The following is a 25,557-nucleotide window of genomic DNA, read 5'->3' as shown; positions in this document are numbered from 1 at the left end:
GCTGCCTGGCACAGGTGGCTGTAGAGGTGTGAACATGCAGCCAGAGGGGCATAGAGAAGGGAGCCAGGGAGGTGTGTGGGGGGCGTGAGGCTGGGCAGGATCTGCCCAGGTGAAGGAGGAGGGGGACAGCAAGGGGCTTACGTGGCTTGAGTGCAGTTGTGGAAGTCGAGGCTGGGGTGGCCAGAGGGCCCAAGTGTGACACTGCCTGGCTAGGCAGGGGTGCCTTGCAGGTGTGTGACTTGTCAAGTGACCGTCATTGGAGAGGGACTTGGCACAAAGGACTCTGCCTGGCCGCCGTGGCTCACAGCACTGCGCACGCACAGTTCACTTAGTCCTGCCTTCCACATCGCTAGGTTCTGTTAGTCCCCCACTTTGCAGCTGAGCTTCACAGGGGCAGGTGGCTCACCCAGGTGGTGGAGCTGGGAGGTGGCTGAGCTGGGATTCCAGGTGAGGCCTGTCAGATGCAAATGGCCATCCCGGAGGGAGTACTTGAATGAATGAGAAGGAGTGAGGGGAACGTGTCCTTTGTGCTGAGCAATGACTGTGTGCCAGGTGCTGGGTGCCACCCTGTCACATGGGAGGAGGCCTGTGGACCCTTGCCAGGGCTTGCACCGTTTTGCAAGGCCCAGCATTTCTTGGGTGTAAGTAGGTGGCGGGGTGGGGAGGGCTTTAGTGGGAGGTGGGAATGGGAGGGAAGGCTGGGCCCTTGGCTGAATGCATCACCCCTCGGGGCTCTGCATACTCTTCTGTAAAATGGGGACAGCAAACCCTCTCAGTTACTGGTTTTGTGTAAGAGAAGTTCTGGCACAGCTTCATGGGCTGTTGTGTGAAGGGAATGAATGATACATGCGTGAGGCCTGGGAGGGGCCGGCTTCCCGGGACAGAGCAGGGCTTAGCCCATGCTGCTGCTGTGTTGGTATTTACTGTGAAGGACCCGAAACACCAGGCCCAGTGCCCGACACGTGGAACTGTAATTATACTCGTGTCCCAGAGTTCAGACTGCTTTGCAGTCACCCGGGATGGTTTCCTGGGTTCCCCGGGTTCCCTGGGGACCTGCGCGGTCCCTCGACCTTCAGGCAGTCAGAGCTGTTCGGGGCCAGTGTGGGCAGGAGGAAGTGTGACTGTTTGGAGTGGTGACAGTGGTACTTTCGGTTCCTGGGCCTATTTTGAAGGACTGCGGGTTCCGGCCTCCTCCACTTCCGTGGCTGGAGCTGCCAGAGGCTAGCCTGGCTGTGCTGTGGTTTTCCCAAGGTGGGACTCGCATCTTTGTTGAGCAGTCGGAGGAGTTTGGATCTCAGGCTTTAAAGACAGCGAGGTCTCAGCTGTAGAATCGGCTCAGCAGAGTGAGGGGCAGTCAGCTGGGCTTGCCTCTAGCCCGAGCAAGAGTAACTTCGGGGGAGTCATTCCCCCCCCACCCCAGCTGTCACCCTTCGGCAACGGGTTAGATCGCTTGGACCGCCCTGAGTTGAGCTTCTGGCCTTATTTATAAAGAAGCCCCGGTGACACAGTAGTTAAGCACTCAGCTGCTAACTGAAAGGTTGGCAATTCAAACCAACGAGTGCCTTCCTGGGAGAAAGACCTAGTGATCTGCTCCCGTAAAGATTACAGCCTGGTGTAATGGTCAGTGGCTGTCGGGGCAGCTTGCTCTTGGACTGCACTTCATTGTCAAGAAAGGGGCTCCAGAAGGTTCTCCAACAAGACTTCTTAGCCGCCATAACCAAGGATGGATATAATGTCAGGTGAGTGGACATAACTCCTTTAGAGCAGACGAAATGAACTTTCAATACCCATGCATTGGTTCAAGACTTGAAAACTCAGCGATTTGATAAAGCACAAGCAGAAACAATTTTATCAGCCTTACAGTTTATTGAATGTCAGCCTGGATGTTTTCTATAAGGAAATGGTCTCTCTAGCTCAGCAGGTTTCCTATAAGGTAATTAAGGAGCCCTGGTGACACAGCGGTTAAGTGCTTGGCTGCTAACTGAAAGGATCGGATAAAGTGCGAAGAATGCATGAAGGACAGGGCTGCGGCTCAGGGCCATCCAACAAACAAGCCACGTCCTTGATTACTTCAGAAAAGGTCATCCTTGCAAAAGAGTAAGAAGGTAGCCAAAATCTCAGAGAACGAACAAGTTTACAAGGCTGATAGCCTACATGGAGCCACAACCTCAGCTACACAGAGACCAGAAGAACTAGATGGTGCCCAGCTACCACTACTGACCTTTCTGACCAGGGTCACAATAGATGGTCCTGGATAGAATGGGAGAAAAATGCAGAACAAAACTCAAATTCTTTTAAAAAAAGACAGAGTAACTGGACCAGCTGAGACCAGAGGACTCTCTGAGACTATTGCCCTGAGACACTTTTTAAAACTTGAACCAAAACTATTGCCTGAGATCACTTTTTAGCAGAAAGGCAGAGTGACACACAAAATAAAGGATGTTACCCATTAGATTGGTACCGTACTAAAAAACCATCTGTAGGAGACCAAAAGATCAGTTTTTAATCCATAGCAAAGACAAGGGGGCAGGGAAACTAGAGTTCGGGAAAGGAAACAACCAGAACACAATTAAAGAGGATGTTGACACAGTATGAAAAATGTAACTAATGTCGTTGATCAATTTATGTGGAGATTGTCGAATGGAAACCTAACTTGCTGTGTAAACTTTTATAAAAACACAATAAAAATATTAAAAACAAACAAAGATTACAGCCTAGACAATGCTATGGGGCAGTTCTACTCTGTAGCACATGGGGTCGCTAGGGGTCGGAACCGACTCGAAGGCAACAACTCCAGCTCCATCACTGAGCCAGGCAGGGCCTCTCAGCGTGAGCTGAGCCATGAGGCTGCTGGAGCCCAGAGCAGGACACTTGTGAAAAAATCATCCAGAAAACCAAATAGATTTCTTTTTCCTATTAAAAAGTGTTACGTCCACATTGTAGAAAACTGGAAAATATAGGGAAAGAGGGAAAAAATGACTCATGGTCCCCACTATCAGAGACACACTGTTAATTTTGCCAAGTATTGTCTTCCAATCTTTGCCAGGCATTTTTTACGGATACTTGATATTCTATACAGAAAATTTCCTAATCTCGCTTTCTTCACTGAGAATTCCTAAGAGCGTTTCCACGTTGCTCAAACTCTAAATGTTATCTAAATGACTACGTGACGCTGAGCAGAGGTGCAGTAATTGACTGGATGGTGGCGTCTCGGTGAGAGCTTCGCTGGGATCCAGTCTTCCACCGTTACACATAACTGGCAACAAGCCTCCTTACACACGAAGAGGCTTCTGTCTGGATCCTGTCTTTAGGCTGCAGTCTGAGAGACCGTTTCCCCACTCTGCTGTCTGACCACAACGAGCAGGGCCAGGGCCACCATGAGTGGACACTGTGGGTGGTGGGCTGATGCTTAGAACAACAAAAGAAAAACAAACCCATTGGCATCGAGTTGATCCCAACTCAGCAGCCCTGTCGGACAGAGTAGAACTGCCCCGTAGAGTTTCCAAGGCTGTAGTCTTTACGGAAGCAGACGCTACATCTTTCTCCCTTGGAGCAGTTGGTGGGTTCAAACCACCGACCTTTCTGTTTACAGCCGCGTGCTTAACCACGGTACCACCAGAGCTCCGTTGGGCCAATACTTACTAACCTTAAAAAAATAAATAAACCAGTTGCCATCAAGTCAGTTTCAACTCATGACAACCCTTTGTGTGTCAGAGTAGAACTGTGCACGATAGGGGTTCCAGTGGCTGATGTTTTGGAGCTAGATTGTCAGGCCTTTCTTCCGAGGTGCCTCTGGGTGGACTTGAACTTCCAACCTTCTGGTTAGCAGCCGAGCACATAACTGTTTGCAGCCCCAGCAGTTGCTAACCTTAAGGAGAAATTCACACGGATGGTACAGAACAGAAGGAAAGCGTCTGACCACTGCTCTGTCCAGTTACCATGCTGTCCCCCGTTGTAAATGAGCCAGCCTCAGAGGGTACTCTGGGCCAGCTGCCCCATGGCTCTCTGATCGTGTTTTCCCACCCGTGAGTTCTCTTCCTGGAGCTGAGGCTTGCCTCCTAAGGGAGGGCAGCAGAGGACAGAGATCCTGTGAGGCCCGGCCAGCCCCCACCTGCACACTCCCACGGCCAGTGGCTGCGGCTCCTCCCTCCCACTTTGTAAGTAGTATCTCAGTTAGTTCTCATACCATCCCCCCCACTCCCCCAGTAAGGGAGGAACTGTTGTCGTTAGGTGCTGCCTAGTTAATTCTGACTCTTAAACCCAAACCAAACCCATTGCCGTTGAGTCGATTCCAACTCAAAGCAACACTATAGGACAGAGTTGAATTGCCCCATAGGGTTTCCGAGGCTGATTGACACACTGCTGCAACAATCCTTAAACACAATGATTGTGAGGATGGCACAGGACCGGGCAGTGTTTCGTTCTGTTGTAGTAGCGTTGCTATGAGATGGAAGTGACTCGATGGTACCTAACAACAACAGTCTTTATGGAAGCAGATTGCAGGTCTTTTCTCCCTCGGAGCCACTGGGTGGATTTGAACTGCAGACCTTTCATTAGCAGCTAGCACTTAACCATTAACGCCATGAGGGGCCTTTCAGGGAGGTGTTATGACCTTGCCAAGGAAAAGTGGAGCCCCCAAGAGCTAACTGGAGCATCCGGCTGGTCTCATCTATTGGTTTGGGTCTGTACACTTGCTCTCCGGGAAGGCAGTGTGCACCGCCTGTCACCCAAGCCCTGCCAGGGCTGGTGGCTGAGCCAGTCAGCTGATGGGCTGTGGTAGGCTTACCCCGCCCCTTTCTGATGATGTAGAGACCAGCGCAGGTGCCCCCAGGAGGTGGTTGCCAAAGGCTGTTCTGTGACAAAGTGTGGTTTCCCCAATGTGACTGGTAGCTTCCTGCCCCTGGGCCTTTGCACCTGCTGCCTTCCATGCTAGGAGGTAGCTTCCTGCCCCTGGGCCTTTGCACCTGATGCCCTCCATGCTTGGAGGTAGCTTCCTGCCCCTGGGCCTTTGCACCTGATGCCCTCCATGCTTGGAGGTAGCTTCCTGCCCCTGGGCCTTTGCACCTGCTGCCTTCCATGCTAGGAGGTAGCTTCCTGCCCCTGGGCCTTTGCACCTGCTGCCTTCCATGCCTGGAGGTAGCTTTCTGCTGCTGGACCTTTGCACCTGCTGCCCTCCATGCCTGGAGGTAGTTTCCTGCCCCTGGACCTTTGCACCTGCTGCCCTCCATGCCCAGAGCCCTTTTCCCCTGGCCCTCCTGGTTCTGTGGAGCACGTCCAGGGAGGCTGCTGAGCTGGAGTGCATGGCTGTGTCCACGACTGGGGCAGTGACCATCCTCAGCTAGGAGCATATCCATTTCACTTGGTGCCTCAGCCCCAGTGTCCCAGGCCCCCCTCACTCTACCTGCCCTGTGCCCCTCATACAGCACTACTTGGGGGCTCCTTCCCTGCAGAGCATCTGAGGTAAACTCCCAGGTTGTCCCAGGGGTCTCTGTTGTTAACACACTCCCTATGTGATTGGCTGCACTGTCCAGCGTTGGTGACCACTGCTCTGTCTGGTTACTGCCCCACCCCCATTTTATAGATGGAGTCACTGAGGCCCAGAATGGGGAGAGGACTTGCCCTGACAACCCCTCCCTGCCCCCAACCTTCCTGTGCTGAGTGGCCTGGCCTCACTCCCAGATGCCGGTTCCTGAGCCCTCGTGGGCTGACTTGTTATAGATCATATAAGTGGGATCGTGCAGTATTTGTCCTTGGGTGCCTTTCTTATCTCACTCAGTGTACTTTTCTCAGGGTGCATCCGTGTCGTAGCGTGTATCAGCACTTCACTTCTCTTATGGCTGAGTGATACTCCATTTTGCGGGCTTTTCTATAGGGAGGTGTATATGCATATTTTGCCTCGCTTGAATGTTTAGTGAAGACTTGAGAAACCTTACTGGCAAAGTGAAAAGGAGAGAGGCTGAGGTTTTTTGAGGCAGTTTTTAAATTTTTTATTTTTGTTTTGTAGGTGGAGGTGCTATTAATGTAAAAACTCCTTGCATTGGACGTCCTTTGAATCTTGAAAGGTGCTTTTTCACACATGGGACAATACTTAGGGTAGAGAGAGTGAGAAAAGCAGAATGTAGAATGACTTCTCGGGAGTGCATGTTACCTGTACAATGAGACAAGAGCCTGCTTAAAAACCGCACCTTCCTGCAGGCTCCCACTCACCCTGCCAGCGGTCTCAGCAGAATGCGGGGGGAGGGGGACCTCCCCTCCAGTTGACAGGGCTTGAGGCTCCGAGTGGCAGGCAGAGTTGGGTGACCCTGGGCCAGGGCTTCTGCCTTATCACTCTTCCTGTTGCATTGCTTCCAGGGTACCCTTATGGCAACGCCCCCCCCCACACGACCTTGGCACCCATTTAATTCTCACCTCTCTGCAGTTTCTGCCCCCCTAAGAATACGTTGGAGCCCTGGTGGCACAGTGGTTAAGAGCTCCCCTGCTAACCAAAAGGTCAGCAATTCAAATCCACTGGCGGCTCCTTGGAAGCCCTATGAGACAGCTCTACTCTGTCCTATAGGGTCGTCATGAGTCAGAATTGATTCAACAGCAATGGGTTAAGTGTATGTTCAGGAGCTCTGGTGGTGCGATGGTTAAACCCCTCGGCTGCTAACCAAGAAGTCAATGGCTCCAAACCACCAGCTGGTCTGCGGGAGGAAGACCTGGTGACCTGCTCTCATGAAGATTACAGCCTCGGAAACGCTGCGGGGCAGTTCCCCCTTCCTGTAGGGTTGCTACGAGTTGGAATCAACTCAAAGGCACCCAGCAACAACAGTAAGTGTATGTTAGAGGAGCCCTGGTGGTGCAATGGTTAAGCACTGGGCTGCTAACCAAAAGGCTGGCAATTTGAACCCCAGTGGATCCGCTGGAGAAAGACCTGGCGATCTGCTTCTGTAAAGATGACAGCCCAGGAAACCCTGTGGGTCAGTTCTGCTCCATTGCATGGGGTCACTCTGAGTCGGAATCGCCCTGATGGCACCTGACAACAATAGAGCATACGTCTGTGTGTTTGTAGCTACTGTTGGCCCATTTGTGTGGTTATGTCCATTGGGCACCTCAGAGGTACTGGGGTGCCGGGCTGAACGAAGCTTGGTCCTGCCTCCCGAAGCTTAGAGCTTGCTGGGGAGACAGTGGGGAAGGTCAGGAGAGGTGATCTTTTGTGCCTATGGCCCCACTGCCCCTGTGTCCTATCCACACCCGTCACTGGGACCAGCCCAACTCTCCATGCCAGCTGCCTTCCAGTCATTTGTCTACACCTGAATGTGTCCAGGACCTTCAGGCCCAGGCTGGTCAGGACTGGACCCACTGCTCCCCCTCCTGCCTGTCCTGCCCCCGGACACAGCTGTCCAGCACCCAGATACCTCAGCTGAAGCCAGGCGTTACCCTCCCCTGAAAACCACGTCTGTAGGCACTACATGCTTTCCAGTCGTGACCAGGCTCTGTCCTGTCCTGAGCCGTCTCTTGTTTCCCCGTCCCCACCTGTCCAGAGTTCAGGCCTCATATGAGTCACGCCTGCCTGGTCCTTTGCCCTCCCGTCCATCCACCGAGAGCAACTGCTCTTGAACCGTGTCCTGCCCTTGCTGCTTACACCATTAAGACATCCGACTGAATGTGGAAATTATAGAACAATATAGTTAATAACATACGCAGTTAAAATTTTGCTGAAGATCATTCAAAAACGGCTGCAGCAGTGTATCAACAGGGAACTGCCAGAAATTCAGGCCGGTTTCAGAAGAGGACGTGGAACCAGGGATATCACTGCTGATGTCAAATGGATCCTGGCTGAAAGTAGAGAATGCCAGAAGGATGTTTACCGGTGTTTGATTATGCAAAGGCATTCGACTGTGTGGGTCATAACAAACTATGGATAACATTGCGAAGAATGGGAATTCCAGAACACTTAATTGTGTTCATGAGGAACCTTTACATAGATCAAGAGGCAGTTGTTCGGACAGGACAAGGGGATACTGATTGGTTTAAAATGAGGAAACGTGTGCGTAAGGGTTGTATTCTTTCACCGTACCTATTCAATCTGTATGCTGAGCAAATAATCCGAGAAGCTGGACTATACGAAGAACAGGCATCAGGGTTGGAGGAAGACTCATTAACAATCTGCGTTATGCAGATGATACAACCTTGCTTGCTGAAAGTGAAGAGGACTTGAAGCACTTACTAATGAAGATCAAAGACCACAGCCTTCAGCATGGATTGCACCTCAACATAAAACAGAAATCCTCCCAACTGGACCATGGAGCAACATCATGATAAACAGAGAAAAGGTTGAAGTTGTCAAGGATTTCATTTTACTTGGATCCACAATCAACAGCCATGGAAGCAGCAGTCAAGAAATCAAAAGACACATTGCCTTGGGTAAATCTGCTGCAAAGGACCTCTTTAAAGTGTTGAAGAGCAAAGATGTCACTTTGAAGACTAAGGTGCGCCTGACCCAAGCCATAGTATTTTCAATCCCATCATATGCATGTGAAAGCTGGACAGCGAATAAGGAAGACCGAAGGAGAATTGATGCCTCTGAATGGTGGTGTTGGCGAAGAATATTGAATCCACCATGGACTGCCAGAAGAACGAATAAATCTGTCTTGGAAGAAGTACAACCAGAATGCTCCTTAGAAACAAGGATGGCGAGACTGCGTCTTACATACTTTGGACATGTTGTCAGGAGGGATCAGTCTCTGGAGAAGGACATCATGCTTGGCAAAGTATGGGGTCAGCAGAAAAGAGGAAGACCCTCAATGAGGTGGATTGACACAGTGGCTGCAACAATGGGCTCAAGCATAGCAACGATTGTGAGGATGGTGCAGGACTGGGCAATGTTTCGTTCCGTTGTGCACAGGGTCGCTATGAGTCGGAACCGACTTGACGGCACCTAACAACAACAACAATACCCACAAGGCAACAAGGCCAAGCTTCTTGGTCAAGATCCTTTCTGACCCGGCCCCGATGACCACCCGCGCCCCAGCAGGCTACTCTGTGGGGTCCCAAGGTACCAGGACACTCCCCCCTCCACCCCTTTGCTCCTCCTGCTCCGCTGCTACAGCTGCCCTCCCCACCCCTCTGCCTGGAGGGCCCCTTCTCAGCCCTCAGCTTAGGGCTGCCGTCTCCTTTTCCTGGTCCCCGTGTTCCTCATGGCACCGCTGGTCCTGTGGTGCTGCACCGCCTTCTCAGCGTGGGACTTCCTCCCTCACGCTCAGCTGAGCTGCCCACAGGGGCGGGACTGCCGGTGCCATGGGGACAGGCAGGAGGTGACAGTGTTTCCCAAGTGAAGAGGCGGTCATCGCTCAGGGTAAAGTGGTCCTTGGGCGGGGCACTCACCAATGAGGGACCCCCGGAGCACATACAGAGCCAGAGGAGGGCAGAGAAGGCTCAGAAGGCCGTTGCTGCCACTCTCTGGGCCTCAGTTTCTCTCGGCAACACAGGACAGACTACCCTCCGCCTCACTGGGGCATCTGAGATGGTCAGTGTGTAAGGGGTCAGAGCCCTCGGCCAGGATCTTGGCCAAGGAAGTGATCTTGGCAGGGCCCTCCCCCTTTGACCCCCTGTTTCCTCTTCTGGAAAATGGAGAGAAGGCTGACTGAGGACACATTCCTGCCTGTCTGCACTCTCAACTGCTGAGCCCCGAGCCACTTGTGAAAGGGCTTGACAGCCAGGGCCGGTCTCCCGCCCCCCGAGGAGGTCACTGCTCTATGTAGGCATCAGTCCAGGGACACATAAATGAGTGAAAAAGACAAAGATGAAGGCTCAGGTGCTCCCCTCCCCGTAAACCCCCAAAACGGGAAGGAGGAACCCTGCCCTTCTGCCCCCCGGAGCCATGACTTCACATTCAGGGCCGTAGCTCTCCGGCACGCTAAGCCACCCAGCTGTCTGCAGGAGGCAGCAGGCCCCTACTGGTCCCTGGGGCATCTGCGATGGCTGGCGCTGCCTCAGGATCCCCTGGCAGGTGGGGGCTGGGGAGCCCCTGAGTCCTGGCCCGAGATGGCAGCGGCCCCGCCTACAGTGGTGATCACAGCTGTAGCTCAGCCCCCTGGAGCTGTCTCCCGGCAGTGAAGCTCTGCGCCAGCTGAGGCGGGGCTGCGGGCCCCTGATGAGGTCATCGCTGCTCAGCTGCTTCGACAGACAGCTCTGCATCCATCCGGCAGCCTCCCCTGCAAGTCCGGAGACGCCCGCTCTCCCGGGGGAGGGCTGGAAGCCACACCACTGCCACCTTTGCCCTCTCGAGTTCTGCTGGCAGCCCTGGGAGGTCCCCACACCATCGCTGCTGGCAGGTGACCGCTGCAGAGGTGCAGGCACTGCTCAGGGGCCCCTAGCAGTCAGCCCTGGGCCGTCTCCTCAGGTGCACGCATCTCCACCTCTTCTAGGGCAGGCCTTTGACCCTTGGTTCTTGGTGGCTCCGCCCTGGTCTAGTGTATGAGGAGTGGCCCCTGGTTTTCACAGTGACAGTAAAGAGGGATATGAAAGGGAAGAGGGTCATGGGAGCAGAACATTCTGAGGGGGAAGTCACAAAACAGAGGACATGGAACTGAGTGAGAGAACGGAGGCCGCAGGTCTGAGGACACAAGAGCAGGGGCCGCCTGGGATGGGCTGGGTGTGCGGTGGGTTTGTCTAGTCTCCAGAGGGAATAGGCTAGATGGCTTGAAGGTAGAACGACTGAAGGGCTCAGTTGTCCACTGCATCTGCCCAGGGCCCATAAGTGCCCTTGAACCCTCGTTTTGTGTAGCGTGCAGGCAGCTCTGTGTCTTGGCGCTGAGAGCCTGTGGGGAGCCGGGTGCTGGGATGCAGCAGGGAAGGAGGCAGGCACGGTCCCCTGGCCACGGGCTCGCAGCTGTGTGCCTGCGTCCCCACCCAGAGCCTGGCTCACTGAGCGAAGCGTGAAGAAGTGGATGAGTGAACCCACATGGTCTGAGTACCTCTTACTGGGTGTTAGTCTCTACCTTGATAAAATCTGCCCCCCGTCTGTCAGTTTGTCCTACTGCGGTGGCTTCTGTGTTGCTGTGATGCCGGAAGCTGTGCTGCCGGTATTTCAGTTACCAGCAGGGTCACCCATGGTGGACAGGTTTCAGCTAACTTCCAGACTAAGATGGCCTAAGAAAAAAGGTCTGGCGACCTGCTTCCAAAAATCAGCCAGTGAAAACCCTATGGATCACAGCAGAACATTGCCCCATACAGTGCTGGAAGATGAGCCCCGAGGCTAGAAGGCACTCAGAATACACAGCGGCCGCAACAGGCAACTCAAACATGCCAACCAATGTGAAGATGGTGCGGGACCAGCGGCATTTAGTTCTGTTGTACACGGGGTCACCTTGAATCAGAGCCGCTTGATGACAACTAACAACAGTTGAGAAAACGAGGTGGTTGGGCTGGTTGGACTCTGCTCATTCCTTCTAGTGCTGGCCTGGGGCCCTGGGACTCAGTGACTTGCCTTGTGCCATGTCTCACAGTTGGGTGGAGGCAGGAGGTGGTGGGTGAGGGACCGGTCAGTGGCCAGCATGGTCACCCAAGCAGCGAGTGACCAAGGGATCTCAAGCCCAGGCAGTGGAGAGGGCGGGAGGCGTGGAAGCTGGGGTCACCGGGTCACAGCTCACCGCTGGGGCAGGACACCTCATGTGCGTGTCTGGGGAAGTCTGAGCAGTGACTCAGAACACTTACCTTGCAGGAGTATCAGAGAAAAGCAATGTGATCAGGACCCTATGTAGGAGAGGGGAGTTAGGAGCTGGAGCTGCTGGTTTTTCTGGATAATTTTGCTTGGGAAAGATTGAAACTACTTGGAAACTGTTTGTGGGAAGTGAAGTGGCAGGTGGCGTCTGATGGTGGTCCCCGCTGTGACGAGGTGGTTTTCCAGGAAGAGCTGCTTTGGAGGGAGTATCAAGGATCGCTTTTCTGGGCACTGTGATCCAACAGGCCTCTCTGGTAGAAACCCCCATCCCTGAAAGGGACCTTCAGGTCAGGGATTAGGGTTTGTACCCCCTGGGGCCCAACACAGTGCCTGGGACAGAGGGGGAACTTGGAGTGGGTGTTGACAGGTCCTGAACTGTTCCCATTATGAACCTATTGAGTAACCTGACCTTAAGGGCCTCAGTTCCCTCATCTGTAGAATGGGTTATCAGGAAGATCGCAGATGGGACCTGAGGGTTGTAAGATTTTACAGTACTGCACAAATACAAGAATGGGTCGTTCTCTTGCTATGCTGTGGTGTTCCCTGAGGAAGCTGAGAACTTTGGCTCGTTAGTCTCATGTTTATTTGTTCAGAAGTCACTGACCACTTGTTGTATACCCTGCCCTATGGTGGGCACCAGGACACCCTGCCAGCAAGGTGCCACCTGTCTTGGTGGGGAGGAAAACTCACAGGCAGTTATGAGCCGGTATGACAGGCAGGGGCCCAGAGCTAAGAGCATGGCCTTGGAGGCAGGTCTGGCTGCAGTTCTGGCCCTGCCATGTGCCAGCAGCATGACATTGGATGAGTTATGCGATGGCCGAGCCTTCGTTTCCTCATCAGTTAAATGGGGACACAGGATCTTTGTGAGGACCTGATGGGGTGAAGCAGCTCCGGTGGGTGCTCAGTGGTGGCGGGGACCATGTGCTGGGGGGTAGGTGATCAGTGAGTCAGGGAAGGCTTGGTGCAGGGGGTAGGGGGAGGCCCCTGGGTGGTGACAACTGAGCTGAGCCTCACGGGGCGAGTGGGACCGGGGCCAGGATCCCATGCTGGTGTCCGGCAGAGACCTAGGTGAGGGAGTAGAGTGCGCCAGGAGCTGCTACAGGGAGTTTAGTTCCAGGAAGAAGGGCGAGGTGGGAGCACTAGGCGACCACTACAGACCTGGAGGGGTGGTCTGGGCGCTGGGTTGTCTGACCGAGGAGCCAGACTTGGTCCTGAACAGTGCAGGGAACCAGACAAGGATTCAAGGCTGCCTGGTCCTGCCACCCAAGGACTACGGCTCAAGGGCTTCCTGGAGGTGAACACCCAGGCACCTGCCATACCTTAGGTAGCCTTTGGTTAGTCCTCAAGGTGACGCCTTTGCTTTTCAACACTTTAAAGAGGTCTTTGCGGTGGATTTGCCCAGTGCAATGTATCGTTTGATTTTTGACTGCTGCTTCCATGGCTTTTGATTGTGGATCCAAGTAAAATGAAATCCTTGACAACTTCAATCTTTTCTCTGTTTATCATGATGTTGTTTATTGGCCCAGTTGTGAGGATTTTTGTTTTCTTTATCTTGAGGTGCAATCCATACTGAAGGCTGTGGTCTTTGATCTTCATCGGTAAGTAATTCAAGTCCTCGTCACTTTTGCAGGCAAGGTTGTGTCATCTGCATAAGGCAGGTTGTTAATGGGTTTGCAGTTGACTACACAAAGGCATTGGACTGTATGGATCAAAACAAATTATAGATAACATTGTGAATAGTGGGAATTCTAGAACAGTTAATTGTGTTCAGGAGAAACCTGGACATAGACCAAGAGGCAGTTATTCGAACAGAACAAGGGGATACTGCATGGTTTAAAGCTAGGAAAGGTGTGCATCAGGGTTGTATCCTTTCACCATACTTTCTCAATCTGTATGCTGAATGAATAGTCCAAGAAGCTGGACTATATGAAGAAGAAAGGGGCATCAGCTTTGGAGGAAGACTCATTAACAACCTTCTAGGTAGGAAATGGCAAAGTTCCATGGGACCCCAGGCTTCCCTCATGGCCCCAGGAGAGGAGAGGATTGTGGGCCCTGCCCCCACCCCCTCTGTGTTGGGATTGCTCACATGGGCACCCGTCTGATCAGTTCCACTTCCAAGGACCTCCTCAGGGCACCCCGGGCCTCGTGGGCCGCTGCTTTGTCTTCGTGACCCCAGGGATGGTTGTCCAAAGGCGAGAGGCACGGAGAGGCACAAGTGATGAAAGGGCCCATTGAGGGGCCACAGAGGCCTATTCATCCCTCGTGGCTGCCTGGGCGGGGTCAGTCCAGGGGACCTCCTTGGACTCTTCCCAAGAGGCCTGGTTGACCTGCCACCTTTGGGAAGTGGCCAGACTACACAGAGTCTGCTCCTGAGTGACGCGTGCTCAGGAGAACCCCCCGGGCTGGGCATGGTGGCTACTGTCCCTTCTCCCACAGCAGAGATCCCCGTCGGCCTGCTGCCTGCCAGGCCCTTCAGGGTCCTCAGAGAATAGACACAGCCCTCGGCCCAGTGAGGCTAGAGCCTGGGCCCTCTCCAGCTCTGGCTCCCACACAACGTCCTCCCTCCAGGGCCTTAGCCTTTCTCCCACAGCAGGGCCTTGGCACAGGCTGTCCTCTCTGCCTTCAGTGCTGGTCCCTCTGCCTGGCCTCCTTAACTCCTGGTTGGCACGGAGACCTCAGGGGGCCCCATGACGCCCCTGACTCGGTCCAGCATCTGTCCTGGAGATAGCGTTGTGTGCACTCAGAGTGCAGCCAGCCCTCCCGGTGGATGCCCCGGCAGTTACTGTACTTCTGCCATGTTCTTGTTGACAACTTCTGCCTCCCCCTGCAGCCCAGGGGGCAGGAGCTGTGCTGGGTTTGCTCCTTATTGCACACCCAAGACAGACCCTGGCCTGCTAAGGAGCTGGCACTTGGTACACAGTCACCCAAGACAAGTGAAGCCTGGATGAGTGGACTCCAGTGCTGGCTCTTTTTAGCCTCTTCAGGCTTGCTGGACTTGTGAGCTCCTCAGCGAAGTGCTTAGCCCAGGGCCGGGCACACAGTAAGCCCCTGTTACTGGATTATATAGTGTACCTAGAAATACAAGACCAACTGTGTGAAAACTATGAGAAGATTTATAATGAAGAAACCAAGTTTCCTTTCTCTTCCATAGTTTCTCCAGAGGACACTACTGATGGTGTAAATAATAATTGCTAACCTGCCCAGTGCCATCGAGTCGATTCCGACTCACAGCGACCCTACAGGACAGAGTAGAACTGCCTCATAGAGTTTCCGAGGGATGCCTGGTGGATTCGAACTGCCAACCTTTTGGTTAGTGGCCATAGCACTTAACCACTGCACCACCAGGGTTTCTTAATGGCCAACACTGGGCGCTTGATTGGTGCCTAGTTCAAAGGGGTTCAGATGTAACGACTAATTTAAACTCTCACCTACCCCGCGAGGTAAAAACTATCATTACCACCATTTCACAAGTCAGGAAGCAGGCGCCAAGAGGTTTGGGCTTTGCCCTCCCCCAGCCAGCCCCAAGGGAGCGGGATTGGACCCCAGGCAATCAGCCGGGACCCCTCTTCTCTTAGCTTCTGCCCCTGGTCTGTCCTTCCAGGGATGTGTTGAGTGTAACGGGCACATATATAATTTTTGAGCTGTTGATTTTGGTGTGTGTGTGGTAAAAACAACACAACAGTCACCGATTCACTATTTTTAACAAGTACAATGAATGCAGGGACACCAATGACATTAACTATGTCGTGTGACCATCACCAGTATCCATTCACACATTTTCCCATCATTTTATATTGAAAAGCTCTAATACCGTTCCGCTCCTCACTGTTTTCACTTAATTTGTCCAAGGGACCTTTTCTCGGTAAAGATAGAACCCCTTCAATTCTTTTTTTTTTTCTAATTGTGCTTTAGATGAAGGTTTACAGAGCAAATTAGTTTCTCATTAAACAATTGATACACATATTGTTTTGTGACATTGGTTGCCAAGCCCACGATGTGTCAGCGCTCTGCCCTTCTCGACCTTTGGGCTCTCCTTTACCAGCTTTTCTGTCCCTTCTGCCTTCTCGTCCTTGTCCTGGGCTGGTGTGCCCATTTAGTCTCGTTTTGTTTTATGGGCCTGTCTGATCTTTGTCTAAAGCATGAATCTCAGGAGCGACTTCAGCCCTGAGTTAAAAGATTGGCTTGGGGCCATGCTCTCAAGGTTTCTCTAGTCTCTGTCAGACCAATAAGTCTGGTCTTTTTTTGTGAGTTAGAATTTTGTTCTACATTTTTCTACAGCTCTGTCTGGGACCCTCTATTGTGATCCCTGTCAGAGCAGTCGGTGGTGGTGGCCGGGCACCATCTAGTTGTACTGGACTCAGTCTGGTGGAGGCTGTGGTAGTTGTGGCCCATTAGTCCTTTGGACTAATCTTTCCCTTGTGTCTTTGGTTTTCTTCATTCTCCCTTGCTCCAGACAGAGTGAAACCAGTGGAGTATCTCAGATGGCCACTCACAGGCTTTTAAGACTCCAGATGCTACTCACCAAAGTAGAACGTAGCACATTTTCTTTATAAACTATGTTATACCAATCAAGCTAGATGTTCCCTGAGACCATGGTCCTCACAACCCTGAGCCCAGCAATCCAGTCTCTCAGGGAGTTTGGATGTGTGTGTGGTGCTTCCATGACTTTGCCTTGTACAAGTTGTGCTGACTTCCCCAGTATTGTGTACTGTCTTACCACTTATCAAAGTGGTAACCAAAGTTACCACTTATCTATTGTCTATTTAGTGTTTTTCTATCCCTACCCCTCTGCTCCCTCGTAGCCATCAAAGATTGTTTCTTTTTGGTTTAAACCTTTTCATGAGTTTTTACAATAGTGGTCTCATGCAATATTTGTCCTTTTGTGATTGACTTACTTCACTCAGCATAGTGCCCTCCAGATTCATCCATGTTGTGAGATGTTTGGAAGATTCATCATTGTTCTTCATTGTTGTGTAATATTCCATTAGAACCCCTTCAGTTCTTAATAGCTACACAGTATTCCATTCAATGAATGTTTTCTAATCTATTTAGTTACTTCCCTGCTGATAGGATATTTCCAATATTTTGCAAACAGCACTGTGATAATTCCATGGTTTTACATGTGTGGGAGCATGAGTATAGGAGAAAAAATTCAGAAGTGGGATTGTTGGGTCAGAGGTTTGAGCATTTTGGCTTTTATTGCCCATGTCTCTCCATAGCTGTGCTGCCATTCCACAGTGTGTGAAAGCGGCCATTTCTCCACGCCCTCTTCAACCTGGAGTGCTGGCAGGGTTTTTGGTCTTTGCAAATCAGATAGGTGAAAAATAGAATTTAGTAGTTTAATTTTCATTTTTCTTATTGTGTGAGGCTGAACATTGTTCTGTGTTTTAAAAGTTGAGCATCTTTTAGTGTTGAAAGTATCAACAACGTTTCGATTCTGTTTTTGTGCTTTATTCTGCTCCATGGAGGATTATCCCACTCTAGCTGATGATCGTGTACCGTACCGCCTTGCCTGCTTTCATCACTTCATTTCTTTCATGTATTCACTCATTTGGCAAGTATTTACTGAGTGTTTCCTAGGTACCAAACAGGGGTCTAGGAGTAAGTGAATAAATGATCAAAGAGACAAAAATCTGAGACTTCCATGGAGCTGAGGGTCTGGCCCGGCATCTCCGGTAAGACATAGGTAGGTTTTCTAGTAGGACGGGGTTGGCAGACTGTGGCCACAGACCAAATCCGACCAGCCACCTGTTCTTGTAAATAATCTTCATGGGACTACAGCCATGCCCATCTCTTAACATATGGCTGATTTCACAGTTGCAACGGGACCTTATGGCCCACAAGTCCTAAAATACTTAGTGTCTGGATCTTTACAGGAAAAGTTTGCCAACCCATGCAAGTATATTATGTTAAATGGTGGCAAGTGCTGTGGAGAAGAGTAAGGCAGGAACTGAGACGGGGAATGTCAGGGGAGGGTTTGCAGTTTTAAATAGGGTGCTTTGGGAAAGCTTCCTGGAGAAGGTGATATTTGAGTACAGAACCCGGAAGGAGGTAAGGAAGCGAGCCTCATGGCTACTGGTCCAGCAGAGGCAACAAGTGCCAAGGCCCTGGGCCAAAGGGTACATGGTGGGTTCAAGGAATAGCAAGGGTGCTGGTGAGGCTGGAGGGGAGTGGATGCGTGGGAGAGTGCTAGGAGGTGAGGTGGGAGAGCAGAGGGCAGGTGGTCCAGCGTCATGGAGGCTGTGTGGTAACTAGAGCTTTTCCTCTGAGGTGGGAAGCCATTGGAGGCTTTTGAGCAGAGACGGCAAGAACTGGTTCATGTTTTAACAGAGATGTGTTGAGACCAGGTGCTGCTGGACAAATGGGGAAGTGTGGAGAGCAGTTAGGAAGCAGCTCAATAGTTCAGTCAGGAGATGATGGCAGCTTAGTGCACCATAGTTTGTGAGAACCGACTGGATTCTGGTATGTTCGAAGATCAAGCCAGTGAAATGATAGAGACGACAAGTGAGAGAGTTCTGCAGAAAAAAAGCCATAGAAGAAGTGAACAAATCTGTCCAAGAAAATGAGGACTGAGAAGTTTCCGTTTGAGAACAGAATTCCAAATTCTCATGGAATTCAGATTTTCTGGAGCCATGAAGGTTGGATGAAACCCCAAAACTAGTGCTCTTTAAGCCTTAAAACAAAAAATTCCCCTGAGGTCTTCTTTTAACCAAACGGTAATTTAATTAGTAAAGAACATCTTCCTTGAGCATTGCGCTTTTTAAAAGAACTATCTGTATGTGACTTGTCTTAGTCGTCTAGTGCTGCTATCACAGAAATACCACAAGTGGATGGCTTTAACAAAGAGAAATTTATTCTCTCACAGTCAAGTAGGTTACAAGTCTAAATTCAGGGCATCAGTTCCAGGGGAAGGCTTTCTCTCTCTGTCGGCTCTGGAGGGAGGTCCTTGTCCTCAATCTTCCCCTCGTCAAGGAGCTTCTCAGGCGTGGGGACCCCGGGTCCAAAGCGTAACTGTCTTATTAGCCAGTTAGAATAGGACGGACACTCTCTGCGCATGTGAAGGAATGGCGTGGGGTCTAGTAACCACAAGGCCACGTGCACGCTGACTAAGGGGGCTGGGGAGCTTTTTGTTTCCAATGGTGTCGGGGTTGGACTTGGTACCTGGAGCTTTCTGCCCTCAGCCCTCCCATGCCCGTGTTTGAGGGTCCGGGGGGCGGTCAGTTGAAAGATGTGATTTCTTCAATCTGTGCGTGCTTCAGGGTGTAACTTGGGCTAGTTCAGTGGATGGAGCCACTACCTGCTGGGACTTCCTGAAGAATGTTGCTCAAAACAAGCTTGTGGTTAGCAAGACAAAGAGAGGGGGGAAAGAGTGTTGACTGGGGTTTTCAATATGGCTGAGCAGCCTATTTCAAAAGGACGCACTCTGCTCCTGGTGCTGCTTTCTTGGTGGTATGAGGTCCCCAACTCTCTGCTTGGTTCCCTTTCCTTTGATCTCTGGAGAGATAAAAGGTGGTGCAGGCCACACTCCAGGGAAACTCCCTTTACATTGGATCAGGAATGTGACCTGGTAAGGGTGTTACATCCCACCCTAATCCTAACGTAAAATTACAATCACAGAATGGTGGACAACCACAGAACACTGGGAATCATGGCCTAACCAACTTGATACACGTATTTTTGGGGGGACACATGACAGGATCAAATTGACAACAGCAACTTGAAAGGTTAGATGGGAAGCTTAGGGGACAGTGAGCTTATGTTAACGAGGGAGGAGCAACTCAGAAAAGGGGAGTAAGAATGGTTTCGTAACTCAAAGAATGGAATCAGTGTCGCTGAATCATACAGGTAGAAATTGTTGGATTGGTGCAGGTTTTGTTGTATATATTTTCAAAGACAGCAACGACAAAATAAAATAATTAAAAAAAAAAAAAAAGTTTCTGTTTGAGACCTGTATCAGTTTCTTTTTTTTTTTTTTTTTTCAATCAAGTTACTTTTTAATGGCATAACATACAGAATTTTGTAAACAATAATATTTATAAATTTAACTTTAAAATATGTTTGACATACATGCGGATGCAATGTAGCGTATATTTTTTTTTTTTTTTTATAATAATTTTTATTAAGCTTCAAGTGAACGTTTACAAATCCAATCAGTCTGTCACATATAAGTTTACATACATCTCACTCCCTACTCCCACTTACTCTCCCCGTCTTGAGTCAGCCCTTTCAGTCTCTCCTTTCTTGACAATTTTGCCGGCTTCCCTCTCTCTCTATCCTCCCATCCCCCCTCCAGACAAGAGTTGCCAACACAATCTCAAGTGTACACCTGATATAATTAGCTCACTCTTCATCAGCGTCTCTCTCCCACCCGCTGACCAGTCCCTTTCATGTCTGATGAGATGTCTTCAGGGATGGTTCCTGTCCTGTGTCAACAGAAGGTCTGGAGAGCATGACCGCCGGGATTCCTCCAGTCTCAGTCAGACCATTAAGTTTGGTCTTCTTATGAGAATTTGGGGTCTGCATCCCACTGCTCTCCTGCTCCCTCAGGGGTCCTCTGCTGAGCTCCCTGTCAGGGCAGTCATCGATTGTGGCCGGGCACCAACTAGTTCTTCTGGTCTCAGGATGATGTAGGTCTCTGGTTCATGTGGCCCTTTCTGTCTCTTGGGCTCTTAGTTGTCATGTGGGCTTGGTGTTCTTCATTTTCCTTTGCTCCAGGTGGGTTGAGACCAATTGCTGCATCTTAGATGGCTGCTTGTTAACATTTAAGACCCCAGACGCCACATTTCAAAGTGGGATGCAGAATGATTTCATAATAGAATTATTTTGCCAATTGACTTAGAAGTCCCCGCAAACCATGTTCCCCAGACCCCCGCGCTTGCTCCGCTGAGCTTTGAAGCATTCATTTTATCCCGGAAACTTCTTTGCTTTTGGTCCAGTCCAATTGAGCTGACCTTCCATGTATTGAGTGTTGTCTTTCCCTTCACCTAAAGCAGTTCTTATCTACTGATTAATCAATAAAAAAACCCTCTCCCACCCTCCCTCCCTCCCCCCCTCGTAACCACAGAAGTATGTGTTCTTCTCAGGTTTACTATTTCTCAAGATCTTATAATAGTGGTCTTATACAATATTTGTCCTTTTGCCTCTGACTCATTTCGCTCAGCATAATGCCTTCCAGGTTCCTCCATGTTATGAAATGTTTCAGAGATTCGTCACTGTTCTTTATCGATGCGTAGTATTCCATTGTGTGAATATACCACAATTTATTTACCCATTCATCCGTTGATGGACACCTTGGTTGCTTCCAACTTTTTGCTATTGTAAACAGAGCTGCAATAAACATGGGTGTGCATATATCTGTTTGTATGAAGGCTCTTGTATCTCTAGGGTATATTCCGAGGAGTGGGATTTCTGGGTTGTATGGTAGTTCTATTTCTAACTGTTTAAGATAACGCCAGATAGATTTCCAAAGTGGTTGTACCATTTTACATTCCCACCAGCAGTGTATGAGAGTTCCAATCTCTCCGCAGCCTCTCCAACATTTATTATTTTGTGTTTTTTGGATTAATGCCAGCCTTGCTGGTGTGAGATGGAATCTCATCGTAGTTTTAATTTGCATTTCTCTAATGGCTAATGATCGAGAGCATTTTCTCATGTATCTGTTGGCTGCCTGAATATCTTCTTTAGAGAAATGTGTGTTCATATCCTTTGCCCACTTCTTGATTGGGTTGTTTGTCTTTTTGTGGTTGAGTTTTGACAGAATCATGTTGATTTTAGAGATCAGGCGCTGGTCGGAGATGTCATAGCTGAAAATTCTTTCCCAATCTGTAGGTGGTCTTTTTACTCTTTTGGTGAAGTCTTTAGATGAGCATAGGTGTTTGATTTTTAGGAGCTCCCAGTTATCGGGTTTCTCTTCATCATTTTTGGTAATGATTTGTATTCTGTTTATACCTTGTATTAGGGCTCCTAGGGTTGTCCCAATTTTTTCTTCCATGATCTTTATCGTTTTAGTCTTTATGTTTAGGTCTTTGATCCACTTGGAGTTAGTTTTTGTGCATGGTGTGAGGTATGGGTCCTGTTTCATTTTTTTGCAAATGGATATCCAGTTATGCCAGCACCATTTGTTAAAAAGGCTGTCTTTTCCCCAGTTAATTGACACTGGTCCTTTGTCAAATATCAGCTGCTCATACGTGGATGGATCTATGTCTGGGTTCTCAATTCTGTTCCATTGGTCTATGTGTCTGTTGTTGTACCAATACCAGGCTGTTTTGACTACTGTGGCTGTATAATAGGTTCTGAAGTCAGGTAAGGTGAGGCCTCCCACTTTCTTCTTCTTTTTCAGTAGTGCTTTGCTTATCCGGGGCTTCTTTCCCTTCCATATGAAATTGGTGATTTGTTTCTCTATTCCCTTAAAATATGACATTGGAATTTGGATCGGAAGTGCGTTAAATGTATAGATGGCTTTTGGTAGAATAGACATTTTTACTATGTTAAGTCTTCCTATCCATGAGCAAGGTATGTTTTTCCACTTAAGTATGTCCTTTTGAATTTCTTGTAGTAGAGCTTTGTAGTTTTCTTTGTATAGGTCTTTTACATCCTTGGTAAGATTTATTCCTAAGTATCTTATCTTCTTGGGGGCTACTGTGAATGGTATTGATTTGGTTATTTCCTCTTCGGTGTTCTTTTTGTTGATGTAGAGGAATCCAAGTGATTTTTGTATGTTTATTTTATAACCTGAGACTCTGCCAAACTCTTCTATTAGTTTCAGTAGTTTTCTGGAGGATTCCTTAGGGTTTTCTGTGTATATAATCATGTCATCTGCAAATAGTGATAACTTTACTTCTTCCTTGCCAATCCGGATACCTTTTATTTCTTTGTCTAGCCTGATTGCCCTGGCTAAGACTTCCAACACGATGTTGAATAAGAGCGGTGATAAAGGGCATCCTTGTCTGGTTCCCGTTCTCAAGGGAAATGCTTTCAGGTTCTCTCCATTTAGAGTGATATTGGCTGTTGGCTTTGCATAGATGCCCTTTATTATGTTGAGGAATTTTCCTTCAATTCCTATTTTGGTAAGAGTTTTTATCATAAATGGGTGTTGGACTTTGTCAAATGCCTTTTCTGCATCAATTGATAAGATCATGTGGTTTTTGTCTTTTGTTTTATTTATGTGATGGATTACATTAATGGTTTTTCTGATATTAAACCAGCCTTGCATACCTGGTATAAATCCCACTTGATCAGGGTGAATTATTTTTTTGATGTGTTGTTGGATTCTATTGGCTAGAATTTTGTTGAGGATTTTTGCATCAATGTTCATGAGGGATATAGGTCTATAATTTTCTTTTTTTGTAATGTCTTTACCTGGTTTTGGTATCAGGGAGATGGTGGCTTCATAGAATGAGTTGGGTAGTATTCCATCATTTTCTATGCTTTGGAATACCTTTAGTAGTAGTGGTGTTAATTCTTCTCTGAAAATTTGGTAGAACTCTGCAGTGAAGCCGTCCGGGCCAGGACTTTTTTTTGTTGGGAGTTTTTTGATTACCGTTTTAATCTCTTTTTTTGTTATGGGTCTATTTAGTTGTTCTGCTTCTGAATGTGTTAGTTTAGGTAGGTAGTGTTTTTCAAGGAATTCATCCATTTCTTCTAGGTTTTCAAATTTGTTAGAGTACAATTTTTCATAATAATCTGAAATGATTCTTTTAATTTCATTTGGTTCTGTTGTGATGTGGTCCTTCTCATTTCTTATTCGGGTTATTTGTTTCCTTTCCTGTATTTCTTTAGTCAGTCTAGCCAATGGTTTATCAATTTTGTTAATTTTTTCACAGAACCAGCTTTTGGCTTTGTTAATTCTTTCAATTGTTTTTCTGTTCTCTAATTCATTTAGTTCAGCTCTAATTTTTATTATTTGTTTTCTTCTGGTGCCTGATGGGTTCTTTTGTTGCTCACTTTCTATTTGTTCAAGTTGTAGGGACAGTTCTCTGATTTTGGCTCTTTCTTCTTTTTGTATGTGTGCATTTATTGATATAAATTGACCTCTGAGCACTGCTTTTGCTGTGTCCCAGAGGTTTTGATAGGAAGTATTTTCATTCTCGTTGCTTTCTATGAATTTCCTTATTCCCTCCTTGATGTCTTCTATAACCCAGTCTTTTTTCAGGAGGGTATTGTTCATTTTCCAAGTATTTGATTTCTTTTCCCTAGTTTTTCTGTTATTGATCTCTAGTTTTATTGCCTTGTGGTCTGAGAAGATGCTTTGTAATATTTCGATGTTTTGGATTCTGCAAAGGTTTGTTTTATGACCTAATATGTGGTCTATTCTAGAGAATGTTCCATGTGCGCTAGAAAAAAAAGTATATTTTGCAGCAGTTGGGTGGAGAGTTCTGTATAAGTCAATGAGGTCAAGTTGGTTGATTGTTGTAATTAGATCTTCCGTGTCTCTGTTGAGCTTCTTACTGGATGTCCTGTCCTTCTCCGAAAGGGGTGTGTTGAAGTCTCCTACTATAATTGTGGAGGTATCTATCTCGCTTTTCAGTTCTGTTAAAATTTGATTTATATATCTTGCAGCCCTGTCATTGGGTGCGTAAATATTTAATATGGTTATGTCTTCCTGATCAATTGTCCCTTTTATCATTATATAGTGTCCTTCTTTATCCTTTGTGGTGGATTTAAGTCTAAAGTCTATTTTGTCAGAAATTAATATTGCTACTCCTCTTCTTTTTTGCTTATTGTTTGCTTGATATACTTTTTTCCATCCTTTGAGTTTTAGTTTGTTTGTGTCTCTAAGTCTAAGGTGTGTCTCTTGTAGGCAGCATATAGATGGATCGTGTTTCTTTATCCAGTCTGTGACTCTCTGTCTCTTTATTGGTGCATTTAGTCCATTTACATTCAGGGTAATTATAGATAAATAAGTTTTTAGTGCTGTCATTTTGATGCCTTTTTATGTGTGATGTTGACAATTTCATTTTTCCACATACTTTTTTGTGCTGAGGCGTTTTTCTTAGTAAATTGTGAGATCCTCACTTTCATAGTGTTTGACTTTATGTTAGTTGAGTCGTTATGTTTTTCTTGGTTTTTGTCTTGAGTTATAGAGTTGTTATACCTTTTTGTGGTTACCTCATTATATACCCCTATTTTTCTAAGTAAAAACCTAACTTGTATTGTTCTATATCGCCTTGTATCACTCTCCATATGGCAGTTCAATGCCTCCTGTATTTAGTCCCTCTTTTTGATTATTGTGATCTTTTACCTATTGACTTCCATGATTCCCTGTTATGTGTATTTTTTTTTTAATTAATCTTAATTTGTTTGTTTTTGTGATTTCCCTATTTGAGTTGATATCAGGACGTTCTGTTTTGTGACCTTGTGTTGTGCTGATATCTGATATTATTGGTTCTCTGACCAAACAATATCCTTTAGTATTTCTTGTAGCTTTGGTTTGGTTTTTGCAAATTCTCTAAACTTGTGTTTGTCTGTAAATATCTTAATTTCGCCTTCATATTTCAGAGAGAGTTTTGCTGGATATATGATCCTTGGTTGGCAGTTTTTCTCCTTCAGTGTTCTGTATATGTCGTCCCATTCCCTTCTTGCCTGCATGGTTTCTGCTGAGTAGTCAGAACATATTCTTATTGATTCTCCCTTGAAGGAAACCTTTCTTTTCTCCCTGGCTGCTTTTAAAATTTTCTGTTTATCTTTGGTTTTGGCGAGTTTGATGATAATATGTCTTGGTGTTTTTCTTTTTGGATCAATCTTAAATGGGGTTCGATGAGCATCTTGGATAGATATCCTTTCGTCTTTCATGATGTCAGGGAAGTTTTCTGTCAGAAGTTCTTCAACTATTTTCTCTGTGTTTTCTGTCCCCC

The 25,557-nt window shown here is 48.2% G+C and overlaps 1 protein-coding gene across 2 annotated transcripts in view; it reads left to right on the top strand.

The window, feature by feature from the left end:
• The window catches only part of KIAA0930 (KIAA0930 ortholog), a 63,861-nt gene that overhangs the window by 5,193 nt on the left and 33,111 nt on the right, over positions 1-25,557 (top strand). Inside the window, exon 1 of one of the 2 annotated variants that reach the window (XM_049884645.1) lies at positions 16,723-17,390. The exons of the other annotated variant lie outside the window; for it this stretch is intronic. The gene's annotated coding sequence lies outside the window, so the exon portion shown is untranslated. Of the gene's footprint in view, positions 1-16,722; positions 17,391-25,557 lie in introns of those variants that run through there. 2 annotated transcript variants of the gene reach the window in all.

This window comes from Elephas maximus, chromosome 4 (genome assembly GCF_024166365.1).
Source record: "Elephas maximus indicus isolate mEleMax1 chromosome 4, mEleMax1 primary haplotype, whole genome shotgun sequence".
In the NCBI taxonomy this organism is placed as follows: domain Eukaryota; kingdom Metazoa; phylum Chordata; class Mammalia; order Proboscidea; family Elephantidae; genus Elephas; species Elephas maximus.
This window is presented reverse-complemented; position numbering and strand designations above follow the sequence as displayed.